The sequence below is a fragment of the Balaenoptera borealis genome (genome assembly GCF_965194805.1).
Source record: "Balaenoptera borealis genome assembly, chromosome: 7".
Classification (NCBI taxonomy): Eukaryota; Metazoa; Chordata; class Mammalia; order Artiodactyla; family Balaenopteridae; genus Balaenoptera; species Balaenoptera borealis.
This window is the reverse complement of record NC_138864.1, coordinates 78459756-78487426: the sequence shown is the minus strand read 5'-3', so window position 1 is coordinate 78487426 and position 27671 is coordinate 78459756. Positions and strand designations below refer to the sequence as shown.

The 27671-nt window shown below is 40.1% G+C and overlaps 1 protein-coding gene across 6 annotated transcripts in view; it reads right to left on the bottom strand.

Annotated features, from left to right (window-relative positions):
* The window catches only part of PALS2 (protein associated with LIN7 2, MAGUK p55 family member), a 111445-nt gene extending 87213 nt beyond the window's left edge, over positions 1 to 24232 (bottom strand). For 2 of the 6 annotated variants that reach the window (XM_082398400.1, XM_082398404.1), the window contains exon 1: positions 18014 to 18141. The gene's annotated coding sequence lies outside the window, so the exon portion shown is untranslated. Of the gene's footprint in view, positions 1 to 17316; positions 17487 to 18009; positions 18304 to 20552 lie in introns of those variants that run through there. The other 4 variants (XM_082398402.1, XM_082398403.1, XM_082398406.1 and 1 more) reach the window with 4 other exon arrangements.
* Positions 24233 to 27671: the final 3439 nt, after the last annotated feature.

Genomic DNA, 27671 nt, shown 5'->3' with positions numbered 1-27671 from the left:
TTTCCAAAATACAAATATGACCATGTTTCCGCCTGGTTAAAATCATTCACTGGCTCCCCATCACCTATAAAATTCCAATTACTTAACATGGCATAAGGGTCATATGAGGCATAAGGATCTTATATTCCCCCCTTTAACTGTTCAAACATCCTCTCTTGCTCCCCCTTAAAGGGGCCCTTTTAATTCCAGCCACACCAAGCCATTTGCTATCCATAAACCTATTGCTTCATACTGCTGTGATTTTATCTTAATGGTCTCAAATGAAGCCTTTCCTGACCCATCCTAGAAGATTTAGAACATACAGCACTTACTGAATAGTACAGTTGATCCTCATTATTCACGGATTCTGTATTTATGAATTCACCCACTTGTTAAAATTTACCTTTAGCCTCAAAGTCAATACTCATAGTGCTTTTGTTGTCATATGCAGACACAGAGCAGCAAAAACAACATGCCCAGTGTGTGCATCCCCAGCTTAGGTCCAATTAGGCAACACTCTGCCTTGTTGTTTCAGCTCTCACACCAAAAACAAGTATCCTTTTCATGGTTTATTTAGTGTCATGTTTTTCACATTCTTGTGCTTTTTTCATGGTGATTTCACTGTCTGAAATGTCCCCCAAGCATAGTGCTTAAGTGCTGTCCAGTGTTCCTAAGCACAAAGAAGTAGGGTGATGTACCTTACAGAGAAAATACAAGTGTCTGATGAGCTTCCTTCAGGCATGAAATTATAGTGCTGTTGGCCATTCAATGTTAATGAATCAACTATATATATATCTCAAGGTGTCTTTAAACAGAAACACACGTAAAGCAAGGTTATGTATTGACCAGTTAATGAAAATGTGATCAGAGGCTTGTAGGAACCTAACCCTCTTTTAGCCTAGAAACAATGGCTCAGTATTCCCTAATTCAGTGTTCACAGAGAACTGACAGAACAAAACTACCACAAAAAATGAATAATGAGAAGTGATTGTATTTGCATTTACATGTCTATCTCTACCACAAAATTAGTGGGTTCTCTGAGGGCAGAAATGGCATCTTATTTATCTTTGAACTCTAATTCTTATTATTATGCCAAACAAACTGCAGTTAACATTGATTGCATGTAACTAAGAAAACTGTAGTTTCTCATTGTTGTACTGTAATTTTGCCCTATATATTTAGACTTCATGGTAAGATCCCCACTCTGCTCCCCACACCAGGGAGGCCTTGCTCAACTGCACAGTTAATGGCCTGAACTTCATCCTCCATCCCTGTCCCTTCACCTCTTTTATAGCCAAACATCACGCTCTTCAAGTTCAAACTTAAAAAAAAAAAAAAAAAAAAAATCACAGTTAAATGAAAAGGCATTTACAGAGATTTATTTTTCTTCAGGTCAGTTAGCATCGATGGGCTTAGATCTAAAAACTATGTGACAAACTTCCAGACACAATGGAAGGCTGAGCACACATGCCTACACCGTCTCCCTCCTGAGGTCCCACTGAAATGACAGAATCCGTGCTTTTTAAAAAGAATAGAACACCAACAGTACTAGAGGTGAGATGGGAGAGAAAATGAAAGATTAGAAACCAGAAATTTTAGGAAATACTAGAAGTCAGAAAGCTGGTGAAGAGGCTTGCATGTCTAGCAAGAAGATGGACTTGAAAATCTGAAAGTAATTCTCTCACAAAATGCCTAGAAATGCTAACCAAAGCACCAAAATCATCCTCTCAAGTGCAAGGGTAAGTCCTCAAGAAACTCCTCATGGGCCAACGTGAAGAGGATAAAAACAGACTGGTAAGCATGTGCTTGAGTCATAGCTGCATGGAGTGTTTGCAGACTTCAGTACCTAGTTCAGAGGCAGCAGTTTAGGCCTTGGTCTGTTCAAAAAGAAGAACTGCCAATTAGACCCCTCCATATAGATCAGGGATGTTACAGGACTAAGCCCCACCTGGTAAAAGAGTGGCCTGGCAAAGTTGTCCCTGTTGGTCAAGGAAGACAATGAGGAAATGAGCCCTTTTTCAGCTTGAACTCTGTATGAGGGGGCAAATACCACCTGAGAATTTGTAACCACAGCCTACTCTCAAGGATTCAGGGTTCCAATATACCTACCTAGTTCAGAAAACCCCAAGCTGAGAAATTACACAGGTGCCAAAGAAAACCCTTAGCAAATCTTCCCTGGAGAAATGTGTCCCCTAACCCGGCTGCACAGAATCCCTTGAATAAAACCCTGCCAAGCATGAGCTCACAATTCAAAAATCACAAAAAACACTCGAGAGAGAGAAAAAAAAAAAAAAGATAGGTAATTGAAAACACAAGAGTAATACTATCATAAAGGAATGCAGGTAAGATTGAATAAATGTTGTAATCTAAGCCATCAGAGGTAAGCGCAGTTCTTCCCAAGTGGACTTCTTTCTGGGCCTCCCTTGAGAAGTGCATGTGTGCTCAAATATTCTTCTTTTATAGTAGAGTCAATAGTTACTGGGTAAAGTTGAAAAAATAGACACATGTTTTCTAAGACACACAGCGTAATTTTAAAATTTACAAAACTCTCACGCAGGGTAAGTACCGCTCCCCTCCCCAGGAGCATTTGGAAATGTGGGAGGGCATCTTTGATGCTCCAATGGCTGTGGTAGAGAACAGGGGCACTAAACTTTAAGTGGTGTTCAGCACAATCCCACAAGACAAAGCACAGTACTGCCAAAAATGTCAAAGACCAATTGTTGAGAAACACTTTACTGATATGACTAAATCTGAAGCTATTATCAACGAATAACTCTATGAAGTAAAACTGGGAACAGAACATTTGCAACTTTCATTGTACATTCATCCTTCTGTACTATTTTAACTGTTTATCATTAATATTTTTTAAAAGTTAAAAATAAATTTATATAAACAAGTAATGGGAGGGACAACTGTCCTGCTCATCAGTCAACATAAATCTCTCCTTTTAGATAAACTGGGTTGTTCAGCACACCAAGGATAAAAGCAGTGCATCAGACTACCCTACAATTCCTAGACTCAGAAGAGCAGTCTCTTCCAGCATTTAAATATTTCTTAGCTAAAGTATCTCCTGAATTAAAACAGACTTACTGATGCTGGTTGTGTGCTCATGCAGTGAGGATCCGAAACCTCTTTTGTGAGGCAGCAGCTGCAACTGCAGTGCTCTCCACGGCTGACAGAAGCCCAAGGAAGGAGTCAAGACTCAAAACAATAACTACGCACATTTGAAGTGGTGGGGTAGGATGGTTCTGTTGTGCAGTTCCAGAATATGTCGCTTAACAAACCAATGAAAGCCTCTTTTTAACAAGCGATCTATCAGTGAGGCAGATCAGTTTTAGATTGATGGAAGGTCAATTAATGAAACATTTGCACAGATGAAAATGGAAGATTAAGATATAAGTGATGTGTACTAGAAGTAGAGAGAAAATATTTACTACAAAAAAAAACCCTACACTTACTCCAGAACTTCGCTTCTCAAAGATGACAAATTTTCAACACACACACACACACACACACACACACACACACACAATATGGATCCATCACATCCTGACTACTACATAATTTCTTTATACTTTTGCTTTCCCTCCCTATTCCTTTCTTGTACACAGAGTAGCTAGTACAGCTGACCCTTGAACAATGGGGGTTGGAATTGTGTGGGTCCACTTACACATGGATATTTTTCAATAGTAAATACTACAGTACTACACAATCCGTGGTTGGTTGAACCCACACGTGCCAAGGAACCACAGATACAGAGGGCCAATGATACATATCCACAGACTACCAGCCCCTCCACCCCACCACCCACCATGTTATTCAAGGGTCAACTGTATACACAGGCATACTGCACTTATATTTTACTAAATGCTCAATATGTTTAGATGAACATCAAATTGAGGTATGTTAAGGAAAAAATAAACCGGTTCCTAATGTTTTTCACTTATCATTATGAAACCATTCTAATACCTTTTAAAATACCTTTTCATATGCAACTGTTTTATGTAGGGTAATCTTTATCTATAAGCAGGGATAAAATTATTCTAAAAGAAATAACTCCTAGATGGTTTTTCTTGGAGTTAAACATTTCATTTAAATAAACTTGTATAATAGAAAGATTACAACAGTTTCAAATATTGTCAGAAAAAAAATTACCTTGTACGAAAATATTAGAATGGATACAAACATCATCAGAAAAAAAAAAACCTGGACTCAAGAACTAGCTCAACCCAGACCTGGGACTTGAAGCACATGAAAAAGCCTTCTTACAAAAGAAAGTACTTAAGAAATCGCATCAAGAGGCCCTCAGAATTTGAAAATAGGGTGATCCCTCAAGAATTAAATTAGTAAAACGAAACACAAGATACACAGTCCTAGCAGAAAAATGCCACCCTAAGAGAAGACAGGTCGAAGTATTTGGAAATATCTGTCTAATCAAAGTATCCAAGATATAGCCACAGGATAAGAACACAATAAAGAAAACAGTGACAATCAAGTGTATTGTAAGCTGTGGGAAGAAAGTGCATTAACAGAAGGCAATACCTGGTCAAATCTAGAAAAAAGGAAATAATAAATTGACCAGGTCTCTAAAATTCCCCGGGAAGAATTTGCCTACTCCATATTCCAGAGTTTCTCAATCTTGGCACTACTGGCATTTTGGTCCCTTGTTATGGGGAACCGTCCTATGAATTGTTTAGTAGCATCCTTGGCCTCTAAGCACTAGATGCTAATGAGTACCTTTATCCAAATTGTGACAATCAAAAATCTTCAGATATTACCAAATACCCCGTGGGAAGCAAAACTGCCCCCCTTAAAGAATCAGTGGTATATTTTAGAATATACATTGATTACACTGAAATACAATATACACAATTACACAATATACACTGAAATACAATGCAAACCAAGCTAATAAAGTTTGATGTTTCTAGCATCAAAATCACCTCACTTTTCTTGATCACCCAGTAAATGTCTCATAATAATTTGGCTTTCTAGAGAAAGTATGACCATGGTTCCAAGAGGTATTTACGATATGGTTTTTTGATGAATTAAAAAAAAAAAAAAAAAGTCAGAGAGGAAGGCCCATGACCATTCTTTATATATGCCTTCTGATAATAAAAATCAAATCACAGGGGGCTTCCCTGGTGGCGCAGTGGTTGAGAGTCTGCCTGCCAATGCAGGGGACACGGGTTCGAGCCCTGGTCTGGGAAGATCCCACATGCCACGGAGCAACTGGGCCCGTGAGCCACAATTACTGAGCCTGCGCGTCTGGAGCCTGTGCTCCACAACAAGAGAGGCCGCGATGGTGAGAGGCCCGCGCACCGCGATGAAGAGTGGTCCCCACTTGCCACAACTAGAGAAAGCCCTCGCAGAGAAACAAAGACCCAACACAGTCATGAATAAATAAATAAATAAATAAATAAATAAATAAATAAATAAATAAATAAAAAAGAATGTGAATTTCTAAAAAAAAAAAAAAATCAAATCACAGACTTCTCATATTTCCCCACAACTTCTAACACTGTTTTGTTTTTCAGGCATTTGAATGCTTTTAAAATTTAATATTCTTATCATCTTCATCAGTACTATCAGCGTCTTGCTTTTCTAAGTTTCCCCTTTTCCTAATTTTTAGTTTCTCTGTCCCTCCCCTCCAGGACAACACGGACACAGCGCCTCCATCATCATTACGGTAAATACCCTTCCTTTGAAAGTTAACAGTATATCATGCTGGTCCAAATGAAATTTGACTTACTAAGTATTACCCAGGTAAGTGGTCTCAAAAGAACTTTTCTATCCTTTAATAATAATAAAAAGGGTCAAATATAGTTGAGAACAGCCTGCTTAAATCTAAGAAATGTAACAACTTACTTAAAAATAAGAACCTAAATGAACCTTTAAAACAAGAACAGGGCTTATCTTCGGAAAAGATCCCCAAACCCTGAAAATCCAGGGACTGTCCTTTGCCTAGGAATCCCTTGAAAACTACCTTGAAAAATACCTCTATATTCCATTTGATCAGCCACAGTGGATTCACAATTTCCCTATATTCATCTTATACTCCCCATTCTCTCTGCCACCTGTCTTCCAAGCTCTCGCTGCTTCGCCTTTAAATTACCACTGCAAGTCTTCTACTACTATTCTCTTCTTTGTTGTAATCCACTCAGCATAAGACTATCACACAGATCACGTTAAAATATCATTTTAATGACAATACTGCATTAGAAAAATAGGGCTTTCTGCCATCTGGAAATGCTTAAATTTCTCTTTTAAAAATCTAGCCTTCCATCAATTCAACTGAATTCCTCTATTCTCTAATACAAACTCTGTCCTGACTACATTGATCTTTTTACTTCCTATCCCTACAACCACATTATCTCATTCCCACCCAAATGCCTTCATTCATGTTACCTCACCCAACAATATTCTTTTTTTCTTGGCTATTCAATACCTAATCAATTGATGGCCCCCTTCTTGCTTTTTTACAATCAAAGTTTTAGAGCTAAAAGCATCTTAGGACTTACCTCAAAAATTAATCCAATCAGATGAGCAGCAAGTCCCTCCCTACAGATAAGAATTTTTCTTAAACCATCTCAGAACCTACAGTCTGCTGCACATGATAAACCACTACTTATATGCTAATTTCTGAGGTTTCCTAATTTGCTCAATAATAAATATCAAGCATTGCCTAAGATCATGGGACAATGCTTGGCTGAGGGGACACAAAGACCATTTCTTCCCTCAAATAGCGATATAAAATAACCTTTGTATTATGTGAAATTCCAGTATATACATATATACACAGATTTACTTTTGGTAAAGATTTCTATTTGAGTGTAACAAATTCTAAGCTGTTGTTTCTGGAGATATTTTGGAAGAGAGGGAGCTGCAGGTTTGGAAGGGAAATAAGGAGATGGCAGAGTAGGAGTAGAAGATATTTGCTGGGCACTCCTAAAAGAGATAGAAACAGAGACAAAACAAATTTCCAGCCTTCGATCTAGAATCACAGTCTGTTGGGAAGGAGAGAACAGAGATGAGAATGGAAGGACAATCAGAGCCAAGTCAGTGTCCCACTATGTCACGTTCTGACATGAACTGGCATGAAGTTACCACGGAGGAAAGGAACTATAAATACCCACTTGGCTATAGCGAGCTGAGTGAGTTAAATAAAGGTTACTAAAAGCTTATTCTTTTACCTCAAATGTCCAAGTTATGCTATCTCTAAAACAACAGTTAGAAACAGAAGTTGAAGTTAGTAACCTTTAAGTGAAAATAAGACAGGCTCTGAATAAGACGTCCTAAAAATGCTTCTTAGGATTTATGAAGCATTTCCTGTCCCCCCCCTACCCCAAGACTGGAAATCCTGAAACATTTCTTTCAAGGAAGTAGTGGTAAATGCAAACTAGTTGTATAGTACCCGGTATTTCCAAACTGAATTGCATAAAATGTCATCGATAATTTGTTTGATATATTTAATGTTTTAACTGGGAGGACATTAAAAGTTTATAAGGTTTTTAAGGGTTCATTCACAATCTCAGACTCCTTAATCCTATTTCCCCCACAACAGTTTAAATTCCTTCAGGGAAAACTTCTCTACCTTGGGTTTTTCAAGAACCCAGTGCTAAGGATGGCAAGTGCATACTGTGATGGCTTTGCCCATGTGCCTCCCAGGGTGTTCCAACCTTCTTAAAAACGTGGTTTAATTTTTTTCATTTATCCCCCATTCCAAAATACTAGTTTAAAAAAGAAAATTAAAAACATCTGAATCAACTTATATAAAATTATGCATGACCATCATTTACTTTCTAAAATAAGCAACTTCAATGAATTAGATTTCTTTAACTCAGCTACCCAAGTTTCTTATACCAAAGTCCCAGCTAGGATATGTAATAGATGAATAAAAAGGCAAATAGTTTTATGTAAAATGAAACTTCCCGTAAAACATTTTATTATATGTATATAAAAATACATATTCAAGGTAAAATAAAAAGACAAATCCACTTAAAGACAGCAACATTCATTCCAAATACTAAAGAATTCCTATTATATGATAAATGGACCATTATGAACATATTATAAGTATGGTCATTTTCTTCATTCCAAACAAAGTGCTACATTTTTCAAACACTACTTACTTCTTTAGATTTTAGGGGGAAAGCAGGAGGAAAACTCAGGATTGTGTGAAGTTTATAAAAATTTTAGATTACGTTGGAAGGAATTTTTGAGGTTACATAGTCATCTTTCCACCCAATACTTAACTTGCCTTTGTAAACACACTGAAATGTCATATAGAAATAAGACTTATTAACTTTAGCCAACAGCACATAACTTACTGGACTACTTTAAAAGCAAAGTTCTTTTAAAAAATATTTACTAACAGACATAGCTCTTACACTGGAAAGAAAAAAGTGAAAGTATGAATCAAGCAAAGGCACTGAAGACATATTTGTTCAACAAATATTATCCACTGTACACATAACACTGTACCAAACAGTAAGAGAAGAAAAGGATACTGATATTTACTGTACCAGACTCTGTGCTAGACACTTTACATATATTATCCAATTAAAATCTTACACCAACCCTACAAAGTAGATGTTATAATCCCTATTTTAGAGATAAGGTATATTGAGTTTAGTAGTAACACCAGAATCTCTGCCAGCAAGCGTATTGTTTATACCACACAGAGCTCTGTGTCCTGAACAAAGTAAAAGAGCTGGAAGTTGGAAAAACTGGAATTACAACCCATATCGCTAACTCTCTTGCCTTGCTGAGTAAGAAAATAATAAAGTACCCAGTTTCAAGAAACTGTATCATTTCACTATATAAGGAACAGTGAAAATGTTTTGCTAGTAAGCAAAACTCCAAATAATATTTGTTACAGTTAATGAAAAGTAACTCAAGCATTAAGATGGTAACAGCAATAAAGTTATTTACGGTAATATCATATAATTTATAAACTCTGTCATTATAGTATTAAAACAAAATTTTCTAAAACTTCCAAAAATCTGGAAGTAACTGTGACATTAGCTCTCACCGTATCACCAGATGAGAAGCTATTTAAATGAGCTACAACTGGAAGAAGTACTTGCAATATCTTAGCCATTCTTTTCTGTACAAAATTGGATTTCTTTATACACATACACGTGTGCGCGCACACACACATCCTATATATATATATATATGTTGTATTTGATACAAGACCATGAGAGCTATATTATTCTTCATATGAAAACCAAGTTGAATGCTTTGGAAAGACCCAAAGAAAGCAAGTGACAAAACAAGAAAACAAAAAATCCAAATTGCTGTATAATTAAGTGTAAGCAAGACAGCTATAAACAATCCAGGAGTCACAAAACACTACAAGGATCCTACACTCAGATTCCTTCACAAACTTTTAAGTTTTTGCTCCTAAGTTAGGATCGGTGATAATACACAAGTTTATATAAGAATGTTGACCCAGAGCTCCAGTCAAAAGATACATACTCAAAGAAAAGATTGGTGCATGCATGTATATTTATATTTTGAAAGTGAAAATATGTTATTTAAGGTATATTGAGTCATTTTTTATGACTCTTCACTTAAATCAACTTTCAATCAACCAAAAACTACCACCAGACATAATCAAATCATATCAGAGGGCTTTACTCATCATATGTGCTAATATAAGATTTTTTTTTCAGGAATGATATACAAGAAACTATTGGCAATAGTTACCTTTAGGACAAGGTTTTTCGACCTCAGCACTATGATATTTGGGTCGGATAATTCTTTGTGAGGGACGGCCTGTCCTGTACATTGTCTGCAACATCCCTGGCCTCTACCTGAGAGATGCCAACAGCAACTGCCTCCCTGTTATGATAGTCAAATGTCCCTGAGGGGACAGCAAAATTGTCTCTAGCTTAGAAACACTGATATAGAAAGAGAGGAATGAGGGTGGGGCAAAAAGACTTTTACCAGCCCTCCTTTTCTGGACCATCTGAATTATCACAGTGGTAGACTGAAAAATGGTCCCCCAAAAGATATCCATGTCTTAGTCCTTGGAACCTGTGAATGTTACATTATTTGCAAAAGGTATCTTTGTGGCTGTGATTAAGTTAAGGATCCTGTGACGGGGAGATTATCCTGGAACAATAGCGGGGGGCCTCATATGTGTCCTTATGAGAGAGAGGCAAGGAGAGAGTTCTCCTTCTCTCCCACACAGGAAAATGTGATGAGAAGAACAGAGCTGAGGGAGATTTGAAATTCTGCCCTTGAAGACTGGAGTGATGCACCCACAAGCCAAGGAATTCTGGCACCACCAGCAACTGCAGAAGAAGCAAGGGACATAGTCTTTTCTTGAGCTTTTGGAGGGAGCACCCTGTTTCCGCCCAATGATGCTGATTTCAGACGTCTGGCCTCCAAAACTGTGAGAGAATAAACTTCTTTTGTTTTGAGCCACCAAGTTTGTGGCAATTTGTTACAGCAGCCACAGGAAACCAACTCAATCAGAAAAGGGTTTTGATTTTTAAAAATCTGTTGATGAGCAAATGAGATAACGTGTGGAGAACACTTAGCAAAGCTCCTGAAACATAGTAAGCATTCAAATATACTGCTGATGCCATTATCGATGCTAAGCCAACTATGTCTAACCTCCAAGCTCTTGGTAGAAAGAGGAAAAAATAAGGATGTTCAAACAGTAAAACAGGGGAATACATACACAAGACTCAGGAGTGAAAACACATGAATCAGCCCCTCATATGATGTGTACCTACCAGCTATGTCAGTGTTACGTTATAATTTGTCCTATACTGAAAAGATAAATGGTGGATGAGGCCAGCCAAAAACAGCTTCTTGGGGGAGGCAAGCTTAAACATTTATTAGCAGAGAAGAAACAAGGGGGCAAAGAAGGGGAAAGCATGAAAGTGAGCAAAGCAATGGAAATCAATTAGATGCTTGTAGACTATCAATCTGGCTAAAGTAGAGACTAAGGTGAGACAGACCTTCTGAGGTTAGTTATCTAAATGGTAAAGGACCATAAAAGCTATGCTGACTGATTTGGTCGTTAAAAAGAATATTTTATAGGATGTATTATTTTACAAATATTGGCTCTTGGGGATTTAAAAAATATGAACATGCTCTGGCCGCCCTTCAGAGCTACTAAATTAGAATCCTTTGGTGTGGGATAACTCTAAAGGATTCCGATACCCACTCAGGTAGAGAGCCCTGGTATCAGAGCCAATTCATGGCAAAAGACCTACAGAATTAAAGTCTCATGAAGGATATAATGTATCCTCAAAGTATGCATTCAACTAAATCAACAGCATTTTCCTAGGTTAAAACTTCTCCCAAGATGTAGCCCCTCTGGGTTCCACCACAGACTTTCTATAAATCCCTCACTCTTTCCTTTTCCTTTCCTAAGCATGTGGCCCTGATCTGCTCAGTCATCTTCCTCACGCTTTCTCACGAATTTTTCTAGCAAAGGTCCATGAATTTCAGCTGCCCTCCCCCATCTTTCCACAACATTTTTCTAACCCAACTAAGATCTAACAATATTTCATAGAACAAAGGAACCATGTAAAAGTTCCATTAATATATTATATAATAAACTTATAAAAGTGTTCTATGACCATTTATTGTAATAAAATCCGAAGTACATATATTAAGTGAAATTATAAATCATTTTTTACAAAATATTTCCAAAAGCATAAAATTATGAAGTGGCTATAAAAAGCCAATAAGCTAAGCCGTGTTCACTTCAATCTTTACTTAACTGTTACTAAGTAGCTAACAAAGTACAAGGCTCTGAAAAGATACAAAGTATATGGAAATCTCAGTGATTTAGACACAAACTTCACCAGTACTAGGGTAGAAGAAAAGGTGACCTGGGAAGGAGAACTGAATATGATCCTTTAAAAAAAATCTCCTTTGTGTGTGTGTTGGGGGGCGGGGTGTGTGTGTGTGTGGAATCTTGCTGGCTTTACCTTTGCCTGGGTTTATTTCACGATTAAAGCCAAAAATAAAGCAACACAAGTTAGTGTTCAAGTAAATAAGTTAGTTCTTTCCCCTCCCATAAAAAGCTACACCAATTTATACATATTCCCAGGTAGTTCTATTTACCTTAGCAATCTTCAGAAATTTCAATCACATCAAATTCTATTGATATATACTTCCACCAGCAATGCATGAGAACATCTGTTAGTCTCTACCCTCTTCAAAAGTACTATCAGATAACCAACAAGGACCTACTGAATAGCACAGGGAACTCTGCTCAATACTCTGTAATAACCTAAATGGGAAAAGAATTTGAAAAGGGATACATGTATATGTATAACCGAATCTGTGTACACCTGAAACTAACACAACATTGTTAATCAACTATACTCCAATATAAAATAAAAAATTTTAAATGTACTATCAAACTTTTTTGATCTGCCAATCTAATAGCTGAAAATAGTATCTCATAGTTTTAATTTTTGATATTTATATTGTGAGGTTGAATATCTTGATATATATGTTTAAGAACGATCTGAATTTCCTTTTCTGTGAATTATCTGTCCATGATCTTTGCCCACTTTATGGTTGGTCTTTTTCTTATCAATTTGCAGGTACTCTTCATATATTAAGGAAGTTAGCTTGTTGTCTATAATACAAGTTGCAAATATTTTCCTTAGTTCATGCCACTCTGTTTCTTTCCTTCATGTATATATTATCCTCAACCAGATGGTAAATTCCTTCCATAAAAGGACATTGCTTTTATATAAACCCAGGACAGTGCTTTTCAAATCTTCCAACTACATATAGCAGCAAAATTTAAAAGAGGGGAAACCAGCCTTTTGGGGGGGGTGGTAAGGGTGAAAATGAATTATCACTGGGGCACCTACTTGGGTTGACTGCCCAATCCTATTTCACATGATTACAGCAAGTACAAGCAAGTTCTAGTAACATGGTATTATAGTTTGTTGAACAGGGGAGGGATGGGTGCTAGATGAATCTGTTTCCTGTTGTCTGGGCCAGTGCAGGGAAAATTAAGGAGCTGCTGATGGCCCTCTACTAAGAGGGCTAGAGAGTGGTCCTCTACAGCATTAGAAGATGTGAAGCAAATGCACAGTGAAGAGTAAAGAGAAGAGATGAAGTGTATCCTGCTGGCACTGGAGTTCCAGAGCCCAAACCCTTGGATTCCTTTAGACACTCCTGCATCTTTACAGTATATCTCACTTTTTGTTCATACCAGTTAGAATGGATTTCTGTTACTTACAGCCAAAAGTGGCCTACTTACTACAACTATCATCTACTCAAATCATTTCATAAAGGAACATTTTAACACCAAAGCCTCAGGAGGGATAGAACCTCAAATTTTAAAAAAAGGAATATTTATATTTAATGACAGCTGTGTGCCAGGAACAAGTCTAAGTTCTTGGAATATACTGTTAAACAAAAGAGATAAAAATCTCTGTTCTAATGGACCTTGCATTCTAGTGAGAGTATACAGATAATAAAATAAAAATACAATTTCAGATATGATAAACAGTTTGCAGAAAAAAATTTAAGTAATGGGATACAGGGAAATGAGGATGGTGCCACTCTGACAGGGTGGTTAGATAATAATGCTCATCTGAGAAGGTAATTGAACTGAAACCTGAAATGATGAGGAGCCAGTTGTGTCATGTTTTCGGATGAGAATTCCAGGCAGAGGGAACAGACCTAAGTCAGGAACAAGCCATGACATTTCTGAGGGAAAAAAAGAAGGGCAGTGTAGACGGAATATAGTGAACAAGGGGGAATGATAAAGAAGTGGTAATGGAGTAATTGATCTAAGAGGGAAAGGTGTAAGTTGGTAAAGTAAGTAGGAATCAGATCATGTATAGGAACTAGTAGGCAGAGGAAAGGATTTGAAAATAACTTGAGCTTTATGAAAAACTCACTACATTGTCTTTAATTCTCATTTTGCTTTGCATCAGTGATAACTTTACAAACCTTTAGAAACTACTCCCCAAGTATTAAACACAATGTTGAGGTTAGCTAGGAATGAGCATTTCCTAAGCAGAAAATATCTCTTCTGGAGGATTATGAAATGTTTTAAGAAAAAAATGCAAAGCCATCTTAAAAAAGAAGAAACTAGGAAAGATGGTAGAAACTACTTCAAATTCTGTACTACTTATTATACTGTGAATGAATCTATATGCTATGATCAAGATTGCACAAAGGTCTTAAAGAAGAACTTAAAAACTTAAGTCTTTTCTAAGCTACTATAAAAATAACATCCTTTGCTGAGTTCACTATTATTGAATTGGACGTTAACAAAGTTAAATATTGTCAGAAGAGAAAACTGGAAACTAGACTTCTCTGACTTTATTGTATCTCTTGAGAATAGCTACAGCTTAATGGTCAACAAAGTTGTGGGTTTCAATCTTATCTCTATTACTATGATAAAGGAAGAACTTCCCCTACATGATAAAAATTAGGTACAAAGTATGCTTCAGTATCTTTTCCTCTGAAAGCTTTTTAAATTAGGAGAACAATCAGCTTTAAGAGGTTTGGATACAGTACAGCTCACATAAGACGGTGTTCTCTCCAGATCTTTCTGGACAACTAATATCTATATAAGCAAAGCAAGTAATTAAACCTGCACTGCTTCTAAGATTAATATCAGTAAAGTCAGATCTTTGAAAGCTCTAATGTATTCATGAATCTCATCTTTCACTGTGTTAGATATTTAGGTAGCCCATGTAACCAAAAAGTAGACTGTTAATAACACAATCTATAAAGAGAGGTACTTTTTGAGTGTGGTGTGAGTTAAAGAAATAAGTCATTTAGACACCTCGATCAAGACTTGATTCTGAGGGCATCCTCCTCAACATATTTCCAGCAGTTTGGCAAAGTGCTCAGGGATGATTAGTAGTGGTGTATGGGAGGGAGGGATACGGTCAACCTAAATTGTAAAGTCTCCCCCCAGTGGCCACATACAAATAACAGGAAGAGTTGGGAAATGATCGCAGCTCCTGTGAGACTGACCAAAAGTAATCTATGCAGAATCTGGTAACTACAATGAAGAAATCAAATCTTTAATTCAATACTAGCACCATATCAGTGAAGAGACCTCGTATGCTTTTCTGCTCTTATGATATTCATAAATGTGAACACTATTTTTGGAAGGAAAGAATCTATAGGTTCTTTTTTCTCAGTACAATTTTTTAGGAATAATTTAATGATATCCTCAGCCCAGTATTTGTTTTATCTAAATGGACAGGTGTTCATTCCTCCGGAAATAAATAAGAGCACATCCCTTGCAAGTTAACTACATCTACCTGAAGTGATGTTCTGATACAAATTTAGTCACTTACTAAATGAACCACCTTGTTAAAGAAAATTATAACCAGTGCTAAAAACCTAATGTCTAATTTGCAAGACACTCTTTTTAAAAAACCACCTAGAACTAGGTAATTTATAATACAGCAAGTGACATAAAAAGTACAGCACTTGGGGCTTCCCTGGTGGCGCAGTGGTTGAGAATCTGCCTGCCAATGCAGGGGACACGGGTTCGAGCCCTGGTCTGGGAAGATCCCACATGCCACGGAGCAACTAGGCCCGTGAGCCACAACTACTAAGACTGCACGTCTGGAGCCTATGCTCCGCAACAAGAGAGGCCGCGACAGTGAGAGGCCCGGTGCACCGCGATGAAGAGTGGCCCCCGCTTGCCAAAACTAGAGAAAGCCCATGCACAGAAACGAAGACCCAACACAGCCAAAAATAAATAAATAAAATTAAAAAAAAAAAAGTACAAATGGCTCCTCTTGCCTCTTTTAACATTTATTTTCTCGGTGTTTTTATAATTAGGTAGTCTTTGACCGGCACTAACCCTGTATTATTTGTAACTTGCAATAATTTTCTGATGTTACTTTTAACAAAGCTTGGATGTCATAAAAGTGAGGGGCATTTAATTAAAATCTCAGTTGTCTTCTGCTAACCATCTATTATTAAATGGTAAAGTATATAAAGGGATGGTAAATACTCAAACAACTTCAATTTTAAAAGCAGAATATAGATAACATACACGGAGTCTCACAATTATGATTTTCTTGGTTAACCCAAGCTAAAAAGAGGGGGTTGGGGGAGGAGGAAGAGAAGCAGGCTGTGTAGTCTTCTGGAACAATTTCAGCCTTAAATGAGACTCAGGAAAAATGCAAACTGCTCCCATGAATGTTTAAGAAAAAAATGATTCGTTTAAAAAAAAAAATCCAACAGTTGGCCTACAGAACAACAAAAAATGACGCTGTCTTATATAGAGCTACCAGACTTGCTTAAGCCCCTAATTTTTCCAGTGTTCATTTGATTTAGAATGTAAAAAAAGAAAAAATTCATTTTGAAATTCCAAGTGGAAAAGCAACTGAGTGGCATCAATTAGAAAAGGGCACACACACACACATCCCGGAATGGTTGTTTTTTTTTTTTTTTTGCATAAAGATATTTAGTGTACAATCTCTATAGGACAAAAACAGAGCTATTAAAAATGTTGCCACTTGTATATTATGTAACCCTAGTCTAAACTAAAAGAAGCATAGACCTTAAAGAGTAATACATTGTGCAAACGTCTATTTAAACATGAATTTAAATACATGATAGATTTCAGATACAGATGACCTCAAAATGACACAACCCACAAAAGTTCTTTGTTTACTGTAATCAGGCCTCAGAAGACATGACTATAATCAGGCCTGATACAAGAATACCGTGAGGTCTGTTGTTTAACCTGCGTACCGCAACTATCTCCGCATTGGTTAACAGCGTGTTACCTCTCCTAAATATTCGGCATACGGAAGTTTCCCAACGACCATCTGAAAGATTTCACGGGAAGAAATGGCTGCTAAACCATACTCTCATTGAAGAGCGATTTAACGCACCTCCACTGTTCCGAGCCATATAACAAGAAGACCAAGTCAGGAAGCACAAAGTAAAATTCCAACCATCCCCAAAGGCATGGAAAAAGAGTAAAACGTGGCTAGCTTGACCTTAACCGGCTGTTTATAAGTAATGCGGAGAATTTTCTGAGCTTCCCCATCAGCCTTCAATTACCTTCCTCGCCTGCCCCCACCCCCTTTTACGTGCCCCAACTGATGGAAGTTGAATGGATGTAATCTCCAGCCGTAATCCCAGGAGCTGGGGAGATTGAGACTAAACTCCCAAGAAAGTGTTAAAAAGTCCTTCTGCCAAAACACCCACCAACCAATCCACATCCTGTCATCACGCCGACCGTAAGATCCCTCCATCGACTCGCTCCTGGCCCTCCACCCCGCCAAAAAAGCCAAAAAAAAAAAAAAAAAAAAAACACCCCAAAAAACCACAAACAAAAAAAGCCAGCACCTTTCTGGTTCCAGACCAACGTACTCAGAATCGGAAAGCACTGCCTCAGCCGCAAACGCCTCCGGAGCAGCGTGTGCTCGGCCCAAAACCACTCTGGCCAAACAACTGGAGTCTCGTGCCTCGGAAGTGGCAGCAGTACTCGCCGAAAGCCTCCTCCCCCAAGAACTCGGAGCTCGAGAGGCAGCCAGAAGCCGGCGGAGTCGCCCCCACTGGGGACCGACCCCGAAGGTGTCAGTCACGGCAACCGCCGTCCCCGGCGCGGCTCTCCATTCATGCTTTAACGCCCCTCTCGCCGCAGAGGGTGCAGGCGCCCTCTCGGAGGGGGCCCCGCGCCCCCAGCCCCAGCCGCAGCCCTGCCCCAGTCCGGGCCGCGCCGGGGAGCGCGGGCGGAGAGCGGGGCGCGGCGGCCGGCAGCATGGGCCAGACACGTTGCCGCGCCCGGCCCGCCAGCCCGCACGCCCGCAGCCCAGGAACCGGGGGCCCCGCAGAGCGCGCCCCTCCCGCGCGAGGCGAGACGAGACGAGACGAGCCGAGCAGCCCCCGCCGCCCCCGCCGCCCGCCCGAGCCCAGGTGCCGAGGGGGCGGGGCGGGCCGGGGTCCCCGCGTGGCGCGAAGCCTCAAGCAACAGGGCGCCCCCCGGCCGGCTCGGCGTGCGGCGAGACCGTTACCCGAGAGAGTGGGGGCCCCGGCAACTCACCGGCTCGCACCTCGGCTTCCTCCGCGCCGCCGTCGCTCCCCTCCTCCCGCCGCCGCTGTTCTTCCTCAGCCGCAGGCGCCGCCGAGCAGCCCCATCTACAAACTCGGGACTCGTAGTTGGGAACTGGAAATGCGGCTCTCACTCTCCTCCGCCTCCCTCTCTCTCCGCCCCCTCCGTCGCTCTCCACTCCGCCCGGCTCAGGTCGCCGGCGCCGCCGCCACCACCGCGCGCGCGGCCAGCCTCCCCTCAGCCGCCCTTCTCCTCCGCCTCCGCCACCGCCTCCTCCTCCTCCCCCTCCTGCTCCCGCTCCCGCCGCCGCCGCCGGGGCGAGCTCCCTCCCGGCCTCGCGCGTGCGCCGGACGCCGGGGAGTGCGCGCTCGGGAGCGAGGAGGCGCCGCCGCCTCGGGGAAGCCGGGCCCCGCCCCTCCGGCCGCGGCGCGGCGACCAGGTGGAGCCCCCTCCGAGCGCCCGCAGACGGCGGCGTCCCGGCCAGATGCGCCGCCCGCGCCCCGCCGCCTCTCCAGGGTCTCCCCGGTCCTGGCCCCGAGCCGCGCCCGCGAGAGGGTCACCAGACCCAATCCGCGCCGGGTCTTCCAGACCGAAATTGCCGCTGTCATTCAGCATTTACTGATGAGCAAGATACTCCCCTGGGCGTTTTCGGAAGAGGCTCCTCCCGGCCCTTACCAAGAGTTTACGTTCTAAGAACCCACCAGTCGTGGGGCACAAAGGATAAATAGACCTCGAAGAAAAGCCTCTGAAAATCTCCCCCCTCCCCCTTCACACTCACACCCCTGGTTCTGACGTGTGTATTTGGCAGGTTCCATAGCTCTGACGGTGTCCTTCACGAATTTTCTCCCGAAGGCCCAACCCGGCTGATTCACACGCTAGGAAATGGACGGACACTAGCTCTTTTCATAGCACCGGGTCTCCCGTGGAACTCCCAGGACACCAGTTGTTCAGATCCTCCCAAACATCTGGCCTTCCCAGACTTCGGAAGTGGGGACTGCCATCCTTTCCACCTCGACTCTGCCGAGAGCTTGGTGAACTGGGATGAGTGACCAGGTGTGCAGATGATGCGTTTTGACAGGAGCGCAGATTTAATTTTTCAGTTGAAAGAAACTGAGCAATGCAGTGCAGCAGAGGCTCTGGCTAGAGAAACACAGCAAGACAATCAGAGAACTTCTGATTCCCTTAACATCTACCTAATCCCAAGAGATCTGTGAACCCTCCGACCTGTGATGGGGGCTTTTGGCAAAGCTGTTCTTCCGAAAACTGAAGAAACTGTGGACGTGTTCTTTACATTTTACAAAATGTATACTGCAGTCTTTTCAAACCGTGAATGTAGAAAGTGCAAGTAAAACTTGACATGGGAGGAACGTCACGTCAGGTGGCTTCGTCTACGCAGCCTTTCCTGGCTTCTCTTGGGCACAGTTGCACTGTTCTGCACAAACCAGGCATTTGATAAATGTTTGCAACATGGCCCTTTGGATTCAGAGATGGAGTTTCAAGCTGTACTGTGTCCGGCCCCTCGCCGAACCCCCCCCCCGGGCCCCCCCTGCCGGCCCCCGGCCACCCAATCTCTGTGAGTGTGGTTAGCACAGAAGGGAGGGAGAGAATGCTTTGGGTGAGGTGTTTAAGAAGGCCCAGCCCCCAAAACAATGATTTTTCTCTTAGCCTCAACCAAGCATCAAAGATTAATTTACTTTTCCGTTAGGATCATTAATTTTGCAAACCAACATGCAGGGGGAGTTTGTAGCCTATTAATTTAGAACCTTCTTTCCTGGAACAGCAAACCTGAGGAAGGGAAATTGGAAGCATTTAAGGACACCTGAATGTACTAAGGGATACAAAGTAACTGTGGACACGTGTTGAGCCCGCCCCCCACCTTGTAGTCAGGCCAGCTAGATGAAATGAAGTAGCAAGTGCCCCATGCCCAAGAGTGAGGCGAGGCGGATGCAGAAGGGAAGAATGAGGTTTCTCCTCTCAGAGAATCAGCAAAACTTTCAGGTCTTCCTTTTCCTCCTCCTTGCTTCCCAGACCCATTAGCTTCCCACGGGAGACCCGATGGCTCATCCCTGCTGCACCCTACCCAGACCTGCCAACTTCGATTCTCTTCTTCCTTCTGACGCTCAACCTCAGGATACCCCCCTCCTACCCAGGGAGTGCCCTGAGCTCCTCTGAGGGAGAGGGGATGAGTGTCATTTCTGGTGTGTTCCTGATCCCTTACAGTACGCTTTTATTTTCTCAAGGGTGTTCTGGAAGCAAGGTACTAACCTTCTACTCCACCCCCAGTCCCTGAAAATAGGATGAAGTTTACTGAGGAAGCTTTGGGGAGCGAGAGATAGGGGAGTCTCTGCCCCTCAAATCACAACATGTAGTCCTCCCTGACTTACAGCTGGGACCAGTCCTAGCCAACTCCCTTATCCCTGCATGTACCAGGGACCCAGCATTTGGGAGCAGGAATATAGGAACAATTATCTTTCATTTACAGTTCCAAGTCTGTTCTTTAATTAATGACAGCTATTACATGGAGACTTACCATGCTTGTAAGACTCAGCCTCATCCTCAGAGCCAGAAAAAAATGGTTTTGCTCCACACCTGCCTTCAATTGCTTGTCTTCAGGATGCTCTTGACAGTGAAGTTTCTCTTTCAGTGCCTATATTTTATCAAATATGATATATTATAAAACACTACCTTTTATAAATAATAGTGCCACTTTATGACATTCTGCCCTTCCTCTAAACTTTAAAGGTGGGACATGCCAGAATAAATTTAAAGTGATTTAATATGAACTTTGGAATTCTCATCATTGCTTGCCAGCCCACCTTTCTGAGAGGTCATCATTTCTGAGACACTACCCATCCATTTCCCACACCTGTTACAAATTCCTTGTTCCAAGAAGGTGGAATGTTATGATTGAAAACGATGGGGAATCTTTCTTTTAGTGTCCTTAATGGTTTGGCTTTTCATTTTCTTCAAGGTTACTCTAAAAGGATCATAATTTTGCCACAGACCAATATCTCTCCTAACTGTAACTCAATTTAAAGTCTGAATTTTGATTCTTAATTCCAGAGCATCTATCATTGGCTTTATTTCTGCCTTCAAATATAAACAAAATCTTATATACTTTCAATATGATTTTTCTCTCTCTCTCTCTCTCTTCTGAGTTGCTTTGGCACTTCAGAAATTGAGAATTTTGCTAATAATAAAAGCCCCAGATCTTAGCAGGTCCTACCTGTTTGTTTTTCAACTAATCCATCCTAATAAGATCGGCAATGCTCCTGGAATATAGCTTTGTGAAAAATTGCAACTGACATGTACCACAAAGTCCAACCAAGCTTTCCTCCAGAATACTTTATTTAGCTTCACCCCTTTTATCTCTGTTCACAAAGCTAGGTCAGATACCAATTTCCAGCCTCCTTGCTAACCTTTCTAATTCTAGTCTCTCTCTTGCTTGCTTGCAGTTTTCCCTACACTTAGAGCAGTACTTCTCACTTTGGGCTGTTTATTGGAATCATCCAGAGAACTTAAACAAACAAAACAAAGAAAATAAAAAACATTAAAAAACCACTGACGGCCGGGTCCCAACTCTAGCTTTTACCGTTCTGCCCCATAGCCTAGGCACCAGGATTTTTCAAAGCTCTTCAGGTAATTCTAATATGCAGCCAGATTTAAAAACTACTGAAATGAGTTATCTTCCAAACAACATTTTATACCAAGTCTTTTCAGAATATTGGGGTGGCTCCAAATTACCTCAAGTAGTCAAATTAAAGTACCTAATCCTGTGCTGTAAGACTCTTTGCCAATTGACTAGAATAGTCCCCTTTCAAAACAACTTAAATTTATCTCCTTCCTAAAGCTTCCCCAGATTAGTCTCACCTGGCTGCCTAAAGATCACTGTTCCCAATTCTCTGAGCATTCCAACTGGCACTGATTTACAAGCCCTTGGACCACAGTTGATTGTGCGTATTATTGTTTTAATCTAGCTTTCATAGATATCTGTCAGAGGCTTACTTGTAATCTAAATCTCTCTGAAGTCCCACTAGGTTAACAGACAATCTCAAAATAAACAGAAATGTTATTCTTAGCAGCACTTTCTCCTACCCACCAGAAAGAACATTCCCTGACACAAGGGCAGTTCATTTTTTTTCAGTCACCACAATTAAAGCCAACAGTTGTAAGAATTTGCATGTTTGGGTTTTTTTTTCTTGTTGTTGTTTCTTACAAAAATTAAAAACAGCCTGTATATCTCGGTTGATCTCCCTGACTGTCCTTTCCACCATTCATTTACTTTAGGCATTGGAGTTTGGCTTCCACACCCCCCTCTCTCAACTGAAACTACACTTTACTGCTGCCACAACTGACATTTTCATTCATGTGTTTATTCATTCATTCACTCATTTATCAGTGGTAAATGCTGGTAATAAAGTAATTAACAATACCAAATTACCCTTACCTAATGGTGGAGAATAATAAACAATTAAATTATCACATGATAAATGCTATGTCAGGAGTCTTAACCAGACACAATGGAATCCTGGCGGGGTGCGTCTTTGCTTAGTGTTCAAGCAATCCAACTTCTCTGCAGTGTCTGAGGAGGTTAGCCTCTCCACCTTTTAAACCTCTCCTTTCCTTCTATTTCCCTGACACTTTACGACCCAGGACCGCCTTCTACTTCTCTGGTTATTCCTTCTCTGCCCTCTTGTGTCATCTTCTCCCACTTCCTAAATGAAAATGTTCCGCTTAAGAATGGAAGAGATTTTTGAGGGAGAAAGTATAGACAGAGAAGAGACCACTGTTTCTCTCAAGAATCTCATGGACCCTTAGGGTTCTATCTTCAGTGCTTCCACATCTGTATCTACAGTTCTACTCTCCCCTGAGGCATGTTTTCAACTTCCTGTTGAATATCTCCATCTGGATAACCCATTCACAGCTCAAATTAAAAAAAATAATAAAATAAAATGTATTGTTTCTACCCCCCTGCTCTATCCCTCCTGCAGGTTTCCCTTGTGCCTCTTTTACCCTCTCCCTAACGGATACAGCCTGCACCCAGGTCTCTTGAAATTTGCCTTTTCAATGTCATTCATAGGAGGGGGTTCTCTTGTTCATTTCCTCTGGCCCTATAGAAAGTCTCCTTGTCCAGTCCCATGTGCATCTGAATGCCAGATGTCAGTCATATCATCCCTGCCTCCTCACTGCCCATGGGACTCTATTCACAAGGTCATTCACAACCATCTTCAAGACTCCCCCGCCCCCATGTGGGGATATTACACATCAGTCATATCTTGCACCTTTACATTTCCACCCCTCTGTTTTGGCAGGAATGCCTTTCCCATCTCTGCTGGCCCAAATCCAAGCTTTTATGCCCATCTCACATCCTCCTTTTCCACTAGGATTTATCTGCTCCACCTTAAACAGAGGCAACTGTTTTCATTTGAATTCCTGTAACATTTTATCTCTTACAGCCCTTTATCTATTCTGCTTCACAATAGCATCATTTGTCTTTGAATATTTATCTTAACACTCTTTTCACCACAACTGCCAGCCCCATCTCCTACTTACTTGCAGATAAGAATCCAGGGTGCTGTGTACAGGAATGCTTGGCAAAATACTACTCATAGTAGGGGCTCATTTATTGAAACAGATAAAGTTGTTAGTTGGTGGACTTCTAAAATTAAAGATAATTAAGTGGAAAAAAATGTTGCTAATTAGAAGTGAACTCTTGCTCTTGTATACAAGCTACAGCTGAGAAGCTCTTCCAAGGGCAATCAGATTTCAGGCAGGGACCCTAATTGAGCTACTGGAGTTTAACAGACAGCAGCCAGCTGCTATATCTAATTAACCCTTTGGGAGTCTCATTTCAAACTGGCTTCCAGATTCCAGCTCTCCTATTTATATACGAGCTAAAAAAAATAATAGCAGTTCTACTCAGGCATCAAAAGTAGATTTTAAAATATATGAAAACAGAAAAAAATTTAAAGATTGTGAATATATATGGTGTCAATATGGTATCCTAGGCTCATTGGATAGGCAGCGAGGCATGAAGTCCTGGAAGGCAGAGGTCTTTATGAGGAGTCTTATGGCATTATAGTAAAAAAGAGTGTCTGAATAGCCATTAAGCACAGAAGCAAAGGGTAAAACTCTCCGAGTCTGATGCTCTTCCAGAATACTGGAGGGCAGACTTGAGGGCAAAACCAAGTGAAGAGAGTGCATAGTAGGCCCCTGAGACACTTTTGTTACACAAATGAATGAAACATGATCAGGATACTGGGAACAAAGATGAAGTAGGGTGTGTGTGTGTGTGTGTGTGTGTGTGTGTGTGTGTGTGTGTGTGTGTGTGTGTGTGTGTGTGTGTGTGTGTGTGTGTGTGTGTGTGTGTGTGTGTGTGTGTCGGGGATAGTCAGGGCAAGCTGTTTTGTCTGTTAAAAAATAAAAATTCAGGAACTTGATGGCCCAGTCTAAAGTGATGCCATCTTCATGGTAGGGAGTAAAGGACACTCCATTCCTCTTTAAAATATCAGCTGTTTATAAATATGAAAGACCAGGTCTTATAAAAATCCTGCTTTGATAATAATAGTGAATAATAACAATTATCGATTGTGCTCATGCCTATGTGGCAGACAGTGTTTTATGTCCTTTATATCCTATTTGAGTCATTATTTTCATCGCCACTTTACAAATGAGGAAACAAGTGAAGAGCGGTTAAATTAACCTGCCCAAGGCTCCATAACTATGAAGTGTTCAAGTCAGTTCAAGTGCAAAGCTCCTGCTCATTCCCACACTTCATACACAGAGTGCTTTGTAACTCTCAGGTCAATTCAACCGGAATGAATTATAGTGCAAGTCACCACAATTAAGGGTTCTCCATAACATGTTATTTAACTCAGACTCATCACCATGATTTTCAAACTTACTGCATATTTTAACAATGTAGGATTTGTGGAAAAGCTATGTTTGTAGTTTTTGTTACAGTAGAACTATATTATAGAAAAGTGCACATTTTTTCTGAACTTGTCTTTCAAGAAATAAAAAAGTGATAAAATAGTAAATAAAAAACACATTTTAAAAGAGTAAGAAAAGAGTTTCTTTTACTCATTTAGTAGTACACAGTCATTATTTAGCTGTCAACACATTGCAGTGACAGTTTTGTAGCACGGGGATTTACTAAGTGAAAAAGGAATGGAGAGCATCAGTTCAGCTTCACTGTGTGTAAATCCACTTCCCTACCAGGAAAGAATAACATTAAGAGTAAAGGAAATACTTTTAAAAGACAAATTATATAAATTATCTACAGCAGGGCATTGCAAAAATTATTACTCTAGTTTTTTTCCTCATTGTCAGTTAACTTCAATTTCCTTAGAAAACATGATGGCTGTAGAGATGCACTCCCCAAATCTGCTTTTAAGGAAAGACTTGTTGCCCCAGCTGCAGGAGAGCTGTCAGAAGAACTCCAGCTGTCAGTCCTTTGGGGATCACGTCAGCTGCAGAAAACCCACATGCCCAAAGATGTGCCCCAAGCCCTTCACAGGTTGGTCCACATTAAATGACAGATGGAGCAGGGGCATGTAAAGGCCCAGCCACTTCAGCCTATGTAGCAAGTCTGAGAGGCCATTTTAGCTCCAGAGTCCCCCATGGGGACAGCTGAGGCTGTTATTCAGGCCTGTGTCCCATATTGATTTCTCCCCCTGCCAAATCTTACTTGCCTTCCTTTCACAGGTGTTCATCCAAGTATACCTACTGTACTGAACACACTGAACTCTCTCAGAGTCCACCTTTCAGAGAACCCACCAGGTGACACAGGAAAGGCTTTGATTCATACATCATATGTTTCTTTACCTTAGGGAGAAAACATAATCAAGTCATATGCTAATGCAATTGTTTCAGCAGAGGTTCATGGCTGACTCTGAATCTATTCAATTATTTGTATGTGTATTTTGTCTGTCTGTATTTACATTGTATGAATGTCTTCTATCTACATGGATAACCACTTTGCATGTTGCTGTGAGGGAATACAACTAGATGAAAGAGACTTGGTTGACTTAGAAGAGCTTACAATTGATGATGGATGCCTATTATTTTTATCTAACCAGTATTCCTTCCCCTCTCTTCCTTTGGGAAAATGTTTCCCTCACTACTCATTGCACTGGATTCTGGTGGGGCTGCTAATCATGGTACGCGTCCCACACTCTCAAATCATAGGAGTGGCCATGTGACCCAAGCCTGGCCGATCAGAGGACTTCATCCTCTCAGTGATTGGTCCAAGAAGTAGGCATATTACCTAAATCAAGAAAATTTTGGATTTTTAAAAAATTATATTACAGCAAAGAGAAAGATAATTTTTTTTCTTTCCTCAAATCAACACTTGGAGAAACTCAGAAAAGGAAGATTTAGTCATGCCTGAGGTCAGCCTTACTTCTGGGTGTTTCTGGTTACATAAATTCATGAGACACTTTTTGAGTTGGGTTTCTATCAAGAGTTCTGACATACATAATCTGTTTGTGGGAGAAGTTATGCATCTATTAAATGTTAAGCCACAATACAATCAATATATGCTTATATGGTACAGTTAGGTAAATAATTATGAAGATACTGACTAATTGTGTGTACTTAACACTTATCAGATTAACTCATTTCAATTTTTTTAAAACTAAGAAGTGATGATTATAATTTATCTCATTCTAAGTCCATATATAATTCTCACAAGTTGAATACTTAAAATATATTGAAGTGTATCATTGCAACCTACACCAATTGCCCAATCAAATATTTCCATTTACATATTTCAGAATTAAGTCATTATGCTATTTATATAATGCAGATAATATGGTACAAAAGAAGAGATGAGAATCAGAAAGCTCTAGGTTATATTTCTGAATTCACTACTTATGAGCTGGGTAACCTTGGGTAAGTTATTCAGTAGATGAGAACTTTCCTTTCCTCTTCTGCAAAATGGGTGTAATAGGCCTAACTTGCAGGATGTTTTAAGGATTATGAATTAAACCTATGAAATGCCTGATACAGTTGCTTGCTCAGAGAAGAGAGTATTATGTATTAGAGAGTATTATGACTACTATTATTTTCACAATAGTTGTAGAAGAGCACATGGCCATTTGCTAATCATCTTTAGTTCATAATTAAGAGCTAAGAATGCTCTTAATTAGATTATCTTTCCTCTCAAAGAAGATAAATTTTTCATTGTATCTACTATTGTCAAACATTTATCTGGAAGTTCTAGCCAGTGCAATGAGAAAAAAAAAAGAAAAGAGATCTGGTATTAATACAGGAAGAGAGACACAAAGTTATCATTATTTACAGATGATGAAATTGTCTCTTTAAATGACCAAAGATAATCAACTAAAAGAGCTAACAGAACTAAAAGGAAAGACTTGAAAGATAGTCAAATCTGATCAAAACTTATAAAATGCAATTGGTTTTCCACAGACATAATAACAAGATAGAAAATTAAACTGAAAAAGGCATATCCTATTCATGATAGCAACAAAAGTGTGTCATACCAGAAACTGAGATATAAGACCATGGTAATTTAAACATACAGCACTGGAGAAAGAATAGATAGATGAATGGAACCAAGAGTCAAGAAATAGATCCACGTATATATAGAAATTTGGGAATGCAAAAGTTATTACTTATAATTGAT